Raw genomic sequence first — 9,246 nt, 5'->3', positions numbered from 1 at the left:
TGGTATGCTTCATGCAGACAAAGACTAAAAGTATTACATTGCAGTGTGATTATGCAATTAAGAATTTCAAGGGATTCAGTAATTAATTTGAATATGCCTGTCTGAGCGTTTTGCTGAAGGGGAAGGCTCGGAGGTAGGTCTAACTATACCTTTCCAATCAACACCTAAAGAGAATCTGAAGTCTTGATTCAGGCTGTTGTTTATTCCCAGTGACACAAACTTCACGTGCACCAATTTCCATTGTTTCCTCCATAGTCAGGACGTGAGGCGAGTCTCCTTTAGTCGGAGGACATGTGAATGAGTGACAGGATAGCGAACGCTAAGGGCCCCGAGGTCTGACCACCTGCTCAGTATGTCTCCTGTCAGCTGACTTGGTTCGACATCAAGCCATGTCACCTGTCAACTCAACATTGATCAGGTCTTACTCTTCAGGACGTTCCGAATAAAGATCCTTCGATGTGTCACTGAATCTGTGCTGACATCTCCACCTCGCACAGGTATACCGTAATGATATTGGCCGGGTTTCCCAGATTTGTTAAGAAGCTCTTAACGCTAAGAGCATCTTAAGAACGTTCTAAGAGCGCTCTAAAACGCTATTAGAACGTTCTTAAGAAGATCTTAGCGTTAAGAGCTTCTTAACAAATCTGGGAAACCCGGCCATTGATTGTGTGATCCACAACGATAAGGGTAACAAGGCTGGCCTACCAAAGTTACTGCCGAGGGTGATTGAATGAGCTGTGGGCTGAAAATGGACCCAACGCATTCTATACAGTCCATTACCCAATGAGATTTAAGCAAAGATCAAGTCGATACAGTACTGGACAGTGTGAATGCTGTGCAGTATAGATGTGTCAATGTTAAGTCTAAATTGGCCTTGAATTGAACCAGTGGCCATAAAGATTAGGCAGAATTACAATGAACATTGTTACTGAATATGTCACAGATCCTTTGTGTTGCATTGAGGGGGTTAATCTCCATGGCTACTGTATATGCGTGTGTGTGTGTGTCTGTGTGTGATTGCATCAGTGTGTTGTCCTAGATGGTGGTGTTTGTATTGATGTTAAGGATGGGAACCAATCAAGAGATATCTCTGAATGGACCATCCATTCCTTGTAAAGCCAAGAACATTGCTTGAGTTAACCAATGGGCAACAGTCTCCATAGCAACCACAGACGAACCAGCATGGGACCTCCTCCACACACAAAGACACACACATACACACACACACACACACACACACGTACACCACACGCTTGCAAACACCTATGTACTGTTTATGTAAGTGGTCTTCGCCAATTAAACTACCATGATACAAGATTATAGTGAGGGTAATATTATACACTGTGTAAGGATTGGTGAGGCTTGCTTTTATCCCAATGTGTTTTATGAAGTCTATTCATGTGTACCCTCTATAACAAAGGAAGCGAGCAAAGCCCTTACCCATCATTACTGTAATTGGCTAAAACACAGTTAGATTGGTTTCCACACCTGCAACCAATTTAGCAATAAAAGCGTTCTGGGCTGAAAAAAACCAAACAACCCGTTACAGGGCTGAGTTACAGTACTACTGCCTCGTGAGGGAATGATACACCAGAAAATAAACTGTTTCTCATCTTATATTTTTTCAGACATGGACAGTTATATACACATATATATGATGTGTTTCTAATATCTCTTTACTTTCCAACAGACTAGCCATGGTAACGGTTCACACTTGCCCGTGAGCTGCTCGGTCAGCCCAAGCAACGCCTGCGGTACGCCATGAGCGGTCCTCACCCGTGGATGGACGAACATGTAATCAGACGTCGGGAAGAATAGATTGATTGCCTCCTGTTGTCCTCTGCCACTTTGTTTTGTTTTCTGATGTTACTCATATCTAGTCTTGGGTGAAGGTTTAAAACATTTATTTTGAGACTTCCTAACAACATGAGAAAATATTTGTGAATAAGTGTCATTACCCATCTGGAAAAGTCAAACCAAGTGTGCTAAAGAACAAAAATGTTCCCCTTGGATAACAGAAATTAGGTTGAAATGTCTGGCAGTCTGTAATGTGGAAACTTCTAAAATGTCCACATTTACAGAGAGAACTTTTACAGAGATGTTGTACAAGTACAAGATTAATCATGTGGAAAGTGCAAATAACGAAACTGCCCTAGCACTTAACGGGGCCATGTTATTGTAAATAACGATTTCACCCCCTAAAGTAGGACGACCATGCACCAAAAGGGCTATAAGTTAGACTTATGGCTACTGGTAAGAATGAAAAGACCCTCAAGTGAAAACTGACACTTTGCACTTTAACCCTAACAGCAAAAACAAACAAATCATGAATGTGCACACACTCGCACGCACACTGACAGACAGTGTCTTCTCACTCTCGTACGAACTCTCCTGCTTCAGTATGAGAGGCATCAGTAGTGTCCTCACCCCTCCTCTGCCCAGAATTGATTTGACATAGCACTCATAGAAGAGAACAGGATAATGAGATCACAGCATGCATCTTTCATGGCCTGGATGAAAGCGCATCTGACCAAACATCTGACCTCCAATCTACATTTCAAATGAAAAACTGCAACCCACACGCCTCCCTGGGAAATGTTTTTCTTCTTCTTTTTTTCCTCATAAAAATGAACCCATCCTTTAGCGGGCTGTTTTCACAGAGGAAACAATAACCTTCACCAACACAGCGCCACAACACAATCCCCATCAAAGTGGTGTTAGTAATCCACGGCACTTGGGGGTGATGTTCCACATGTCGCATTAGCAAAGCAAATAGGAACAGGGAAATGTAAAGCTTGGAGATGAATATTTCATAACCACGTTCGACGGGATCATGCGATTACCATCCAAAGCATCTACAGTGTACTGTAATGCTGTACATGACCTAGGCAACAGACTGTACCCACTAGCGGTACAGTATCAAGCCTGTTGCAAAGGTGGGCTAAAGTCATGCTCAGGAGATCCAATGTGAAAGCAGTCATCTGCAGAGCTACCTAAAATAGACCCAGAGCCAATTCCTCGGGCTGACTGTAGAAATGAGGGGAGACAGTGCAATAACAGTGATTACTATTCAGAAATAGGCCATCATTTGAACTGGGCCACACATAACCGGATACAGAAACTTCAGCATGCATACTCAAGGCCACACTTACTGAGGAGATTTCCTTGTTCCCAAATACTAGCATAATCTCTCGGATGTGTTTATATAAATGGGCGGATATCGCTCGAAAAGGGGAAATGCTCTTCTTGGTTTAAAGCGCTTTTCTTCATTTCTGTTAATGGTGCCCATCTGACTTGATCCATTGGCTCGACTGAGATAAGCAATCGGCTCAGATTGAGAATGCTTTCACTGACCTAACTGAGTGCAATGATGGATATCTTCCACTTTGATAGAGTAGACCAGAACTGTTTAAAGCAGTGAAAGTCACCTCCGTTATGGTTACTACAAGCGCTATGAATATTATTTCTTATTCTTTTCCGCTATCTCACTCTGTGCCCTTGCACGGTTTCCTGTTGCGGATCACTTCCAAAGTTCCACGAAGAAGACTTTTCCAAAAACTTGTGTAAGTCAAGTAATTGCTTTCTGGAGGGATTCAGTCAGTCAGGATTACTTCACCCCCCTCCATCATTCTAATTTCTCCCAAACTCCCATTTCCTCTCTCTAGTGCTCCCTTCCTCACTTCTTCAGACAAACAGGTCAGTACCATCCCTTGTGTTCATTTTCACTGTTACTCCTTGGCATGCATGACAGACTAGAATTATCCATTGATTCTGGGGATTTTAATTTGTTTTCTGTTTTCCTGTGCTTATTCTGACTAGCTGGCAGTTGGACCATTTCTCCTTTACTGTATACAGTGCATACAGTCTCTTACACACTGCATCTTGTAGCAGAGTGTAGGAAATACTTGCAACTGCATGAAAAGGTGCCTGCAGAAGAAGAAATGGGGAAGACAGCCTGTCTGTCATCCTCTGTTCTCCCCCTCGTCCGCGGGACAGATCCCTATCCCTAGCTGTCAGCAAGCCGATCACACAAGTAGCGCCTGTTAAATCCCCGCGGCAGAAAAAGAACGGCGTGTTGTGACAAACAGCGAAGATGTAGTCTGCCGTGACCCGACTCCTCGTTTGTCAGCCGCGCCTGCCGAATCGCTCAGAGACTTGGGGTGTAATGGGTCTGCTTCATGTTTTATTCATCCGCCGAGGAGTTGTTTAGCTCCGCAATTGGAGTGAAAAGGTGTTGCACCATCCTTTTCTCCGTCTCTTCAGAGTTGTACTATATAGTCTATCAGGGGCAATTCTAGGATCAGACCTTTAGGGGGGCTCAGCCCCCAATTAGAATGTGACATGGATACTGTGCCTTGCAAAAGTGTTAAACCCCCTTGCTTATAAATTACTCCTTTCACTGGACAACAATTAATACTATTAATACTAACAACAATATTGAATGAATGAAAAACTGAGAAAGTCCCTTTCTTCATGAACTACCAGCATCAAATGAAACGATAATGATGTGTCAGCAATAAATAAACATTGTTTTAACACGTTAGAGCACTGAAACTCATTTAAGATAATAATGCTTGAGCGCCCCTAAAAAGAGTCTAAATCGCCACTGTCGTCTACTACCACCGTTTGTCGTTTGACCCTCTCTCCCGCGTTTGTTTCTCTTTATTGTCGCGGGTGAGCACACAAACACACACCTTTGTTGTTTGTCTCCTGAATTCCGCCTGTGTTCGCACATAGATTCACATTTCTGTCTGTCTGCCTGTCTGTCTCTCTGCAGGGTAACAACCTGTCAAAACAAAACAGCTCGAACCTCCATACTGGCTCCCCATACAACTGTGAACCGAGCGAAAACGGAGACAGGGACCAAAGACGAAAAAACGAACACTAAAATAAACGTTTAGCAGAAAAGTGAGAGCGACGATTGATGATGGTGTGGTGGAGTTTGGCAGAAGAAACATGTTTGATGGTTTTACTGAGGGAAAATACCTCTGGACGTCTAACTGTGTTTACATCCTTGGTGTCTATTCCTTTGATGGGCTTTGTGTTCACCGGATCATGGGTTTGAATCCCGCTCAGCCCCAGATTGTAAGGGCCCCTCCTATAATGCTAAGAGCAGTGCGTGCATTGGATCGTGTGAGGCATACTCATATGACCTGCAGTTTGGAACTGCACATAAAAAAAGAGTGCTAATGTTCTCCCTGTATTACATTAGGGAAGAGTTAGTTCAGTGGATATTTAGGTATTGGAGCTGCAGTGTTGTCGTCAACTGTATTTGTCAACTGACATCTGTACTTAAGCCATCTTCCCCACAGGACCCCCCGATTGTGAGACCCCCGAAAAGCAAGATTGTCAAAACTCTTTCTGGATGTTGCTGATGAAATCAAGACAGGAAGGATGGGAATGGAAAACAGACTAAAGATGACAGGCAAGGCCAAAAAAGAAAGGAGAGCAGGATGATACTTCCTCTTCTTGTCTTAATACATGTCAGTGTGTGTGCGTGTTCCTGAACGGCTCAGATTCATCTTGTGGCTGCAACGATTCCTGATTCCAACATTCCATGTTGCTTGGCAGCTCCATGTCTCCATGGTGATGGTGGAGTGGTGTCTTGTCTGAGAACCCTTGTGGAGATCTCCATTGAGCTGGAGGAGAGGAGAGGGACGAGAGGATGAATCACTCGCTCTCAGAGAAACAAGACAAACAAAAAGAGGAGGGCACGCTGCAGAAAAAGACAGAATGAAAGAAAGAATGAATGAAAAAGGAAGAAAGAAAGACAGAGAGAGGAAAGACATCTGAGAACCCCCGACCCAACACGTTTGCCGATAAAAGACGACAGTGTCTCACTTCTTCCCTTAAAGATTTTCTGTTCGGTCATTGGCTTACTGATGCTGGCTTCACACTCTTGGAGGTGGAGGTGTCGCCCAGCTCAAGAGGTGAGCACCCCCTCCCTCTCCCCTCTCTGTGTGGAGAAACAGGAAGCACTCTGGGATGAAACTGCTGTCTGGGGCCCTTCAACCCCTCCTCAAACCACCTCCCTTATATTTACATTTAGTCATTTAGCAGACGCTCTTATCCAGAGCGACTTACATGCCCCCCGAGGCAAGTAGGGTGAAGTGTCTTGCCCAAGGACACAACATCATTTGGCACGGAGGGGAATCGATCCGGCAACCTTCTGATTACTAGCCCGACTCCCTCAACGCTCAGCCATCTGACTCCGAATATGGGCTCACTTTAGAAACACTTGTTTAACTTGTTTTTGTCTTCACAATAATCGACCAGTCAATCAACAATTGCCTACGACGTTTAATAGAATCAATGTTTGGACAAAGGAAATCCTATACAGCACTCTGCAGCAAATGCCACATGAATTACATTGCCATGGAAACTGTTCTGTTGACGGAATAATACTTGAAATACTTGTAACATCCCAGTTAGAGAGTTCTTTTTTCATAGGGGGAAGAAGAAAAATGAATATTCCTTAAAAGAGAAAGACTGAAAAAAGTGGATCTTCTGGCCTTCAGAGCCTCTTTCTCAATGTTTGAAACAAAGACCAGACCTCCATAAATCATTCAGTGTTATGAGAGCGCTCGTCCTCTCTCTCTCTCTCTCTCTCTCTCTCTCTCTTTCTCTCCCTCTCTCTCTCTCCATCCATCTCCTCTCTCGCCCTTTCTCTCTTCTCTCTCTCTTTCCAACCCCCATCACCATCTCCACCTCTCTCTCGTACTTTTCACGGCTCTCAGGTAGAACTCTGTTGCCATGGTGATTTCAATCGCTGTTATTGCCACAGCACTACCATTGTCGGTAGGGAGGAAAAGCGGGTTATATTTAAATTCCGCCGCATTCTCTGTCGCCATCTCTGCCGTCGTTTATCACCCTGCTAGCGCCACAGTGCCACTCTGCTCGACCCCACCCTCGCCCCCTCTTCCTCCCACCGAGTCCAGCCCCTCCCCCGTCTCTCATCCAAACACTCTGTGGAACAATCCACAGGCCAGCATGGGATCTGCTGTGAATAGTGAGCCCATGGAAGCCTCTTTCTGTGGTGGACCAGGAGAGAAACGGAAAGAAACTAAGAGCACCGGATGGGGGTGGACCCGCTTGTCAATTGTCCAGCTCTGAATCGTCCAGGGTGCACCATGGTTGGCAAAAGTTAGTCTCTCAGTGTCAGTGTTAATGGGAGTCTCTCTGTTGATGTAACAGTGGATCTGTGTGTTCGCAGGGCGGTTTCTCCTGGCAGGAACACCCATCGTCTGCTCTGCTCTACACTACACTAATCTGCACTGCTCTACTCTGGTCTGCTCTACACTACACTAATCTGCACTGCTCTACTCTGGTCTGTTCTTTCCTGCTCTGGTTTGCTCTGCATGCATGATGTTACCTGTATAGCCCCTCCCTGACAATGAATCCGATCAACCCATAACCTAGCTGGGGTGTGTCCCTCCAGGGTCTACATGTCTGCGTGTGGTGCGGTATGTAGGACTGTAACTCCTTCCAGGAGAAAGAGCTGTGTGTATGTGAATGCTTTTATAGTCACACAGCAAATTAAAAATGATTGATATTCATGAGTCGTTAGGGACCCTCCACGCTGCCGATGACAGACTGGTAAAGTGAGACTTCCTCTCTCTCCTCATCATAGCCCCCCCCCGCCCCCCCACCGCTTCTCTATTCACAACTACATCCTGACCCCCACCTTCATCCCCGCCCCCTAATCACCCAAGCATCTGCCACCCCACGGCACCCCCCCCCCCCCCCACACATTGATACAATCCAGTTGTTATGGTTACCCGTCCACTGCATATTTTTCCCCTTGTTCGGTTCTCAAAAGAAGATCAATTAGGGATGATGTCACTGCCTGCAAGGACCGCTCAAAGCCTGAGCATGTGTCACCGCGGAGGAGCCTGTCAGTGGAGGCTCTTGGGATATATTTGGAGACCTTCAAATCAAGCTAGGGCCGTTACATGTTTGTGAGCGTGTGTGTGTGTGTGTGTGTGTGTGTGTGTGTGTGTGTGTGTGTGTGTGTGTGTGAGTGAGAGTGAGAGAGAGAGAGAGAGAGAGAGAGAGAGAGAGAGAGAGAGAGAGAGAGAGAGAGAGAGAGAGAAAGAGACAGAGAGAGAGAGAGTGTGTGTGAGAGAGAAAGAGACAGAGAGAGAGAGAGAGAGAGAGAGAGAGAGAGAGAGAGAGAGAGAGAGAGAGAGAGAGAGAGAGAGAGAGAAAGGTAGAGCGAGTGTATGTGTGTGTGTGTATTTTACATTTGTTTAGGAGTATGTAGGATGTATGTGTGTGTGTGAGAGAGAAAGAGACAAAGAAAGTCTGAGAAAGCATACATGTGTGGGTGCACGTTTGTGTGTGTGTGTGTGTGCATATGGATCCTAGTTACTTGCCTCAGATAAAGCCTCTCTCCCTGTTATAGTGGAATATTCAAGCATGCTGGAGGTGCCTGAGTCATTGCAATCTGTGTGGGAGAGATGTCAAGATGGAGAGAGGGAGAAAGAGAGGGAGAGAAATGTGCTTATGATGGATGTCTGTGCAGATGCCTAAGTTATTGAGGACAAAACAATACATGGTTTGTTTGCAAATCCCCACTAGCTTTCTGTTTCAAACCTAACTACAAGGCATAGATTAAGTCTGTGTTGACAGAAAGGATTCCACTTTGAGAGACGCTTGGTTTTTGAAAGCAATATACAGTTAGTATTGAATCCCCAAATCCCCTCTTAACCTTAAAAAACTAAAGGACTGATGCAAAAATCACCAACCCTTCATAGATTGTTTTCTGCAAGTCCAAACATGGTCCATACAGCTGTAACTTGAATTGAAAGGGCTCTATTTAAAAAGTTGCACACAGATTTTCTTTAAATTGGTTTGTCTATTTTTACGAATGGTTCGACAGTAGTGAGTCTGGTCAACGTATGGAGGCAGCCCTATTTTCTTCCTGAAGTCTTCTTTTGGCACTGGCAACACTGGTCTGTCATAGCCTCCCACCTGGTTCCTCTGAGGCAGCAGAGGCTGGGGTTGTGTATGACTTCTCTAAGACATCAGCTGTTCCTTGTTTTCCCCTCTCCAGCAGAGAAATCGAGCGCTCGTGTCCATCAGATGGAACGTATTTTTAGACACACTTTTCTAAAGCTCTGTTCTTCCTCCCACGTTTGTGCGTCATCACAATTGACACTTAAACGATTATCCCTGTAAAGGTCACTGAGGTTTGGGTTTCAGAAATCCCAATGAAATTTCAGACATGGGATTGAGTGTAAAGGG

This window comes from Hypomesus transpacificus, chromosome 26, assembly GCF_021917145.1.
Source record: "Hypomesus transpacificus isolate Combined female chromosome 26, fHypTra1, whole genome shotgun sequence".
In the NCBI taxonomy this organism is placed as follows: Eukaryota; Metazoa; Chordata; class Actinopteri; order Osmeriformes; family Osmeridae; genus Hypomesus; species Hypomesus transpacificus.
This window is presented reverse-complemented; position numbering follows the sequence as displayed.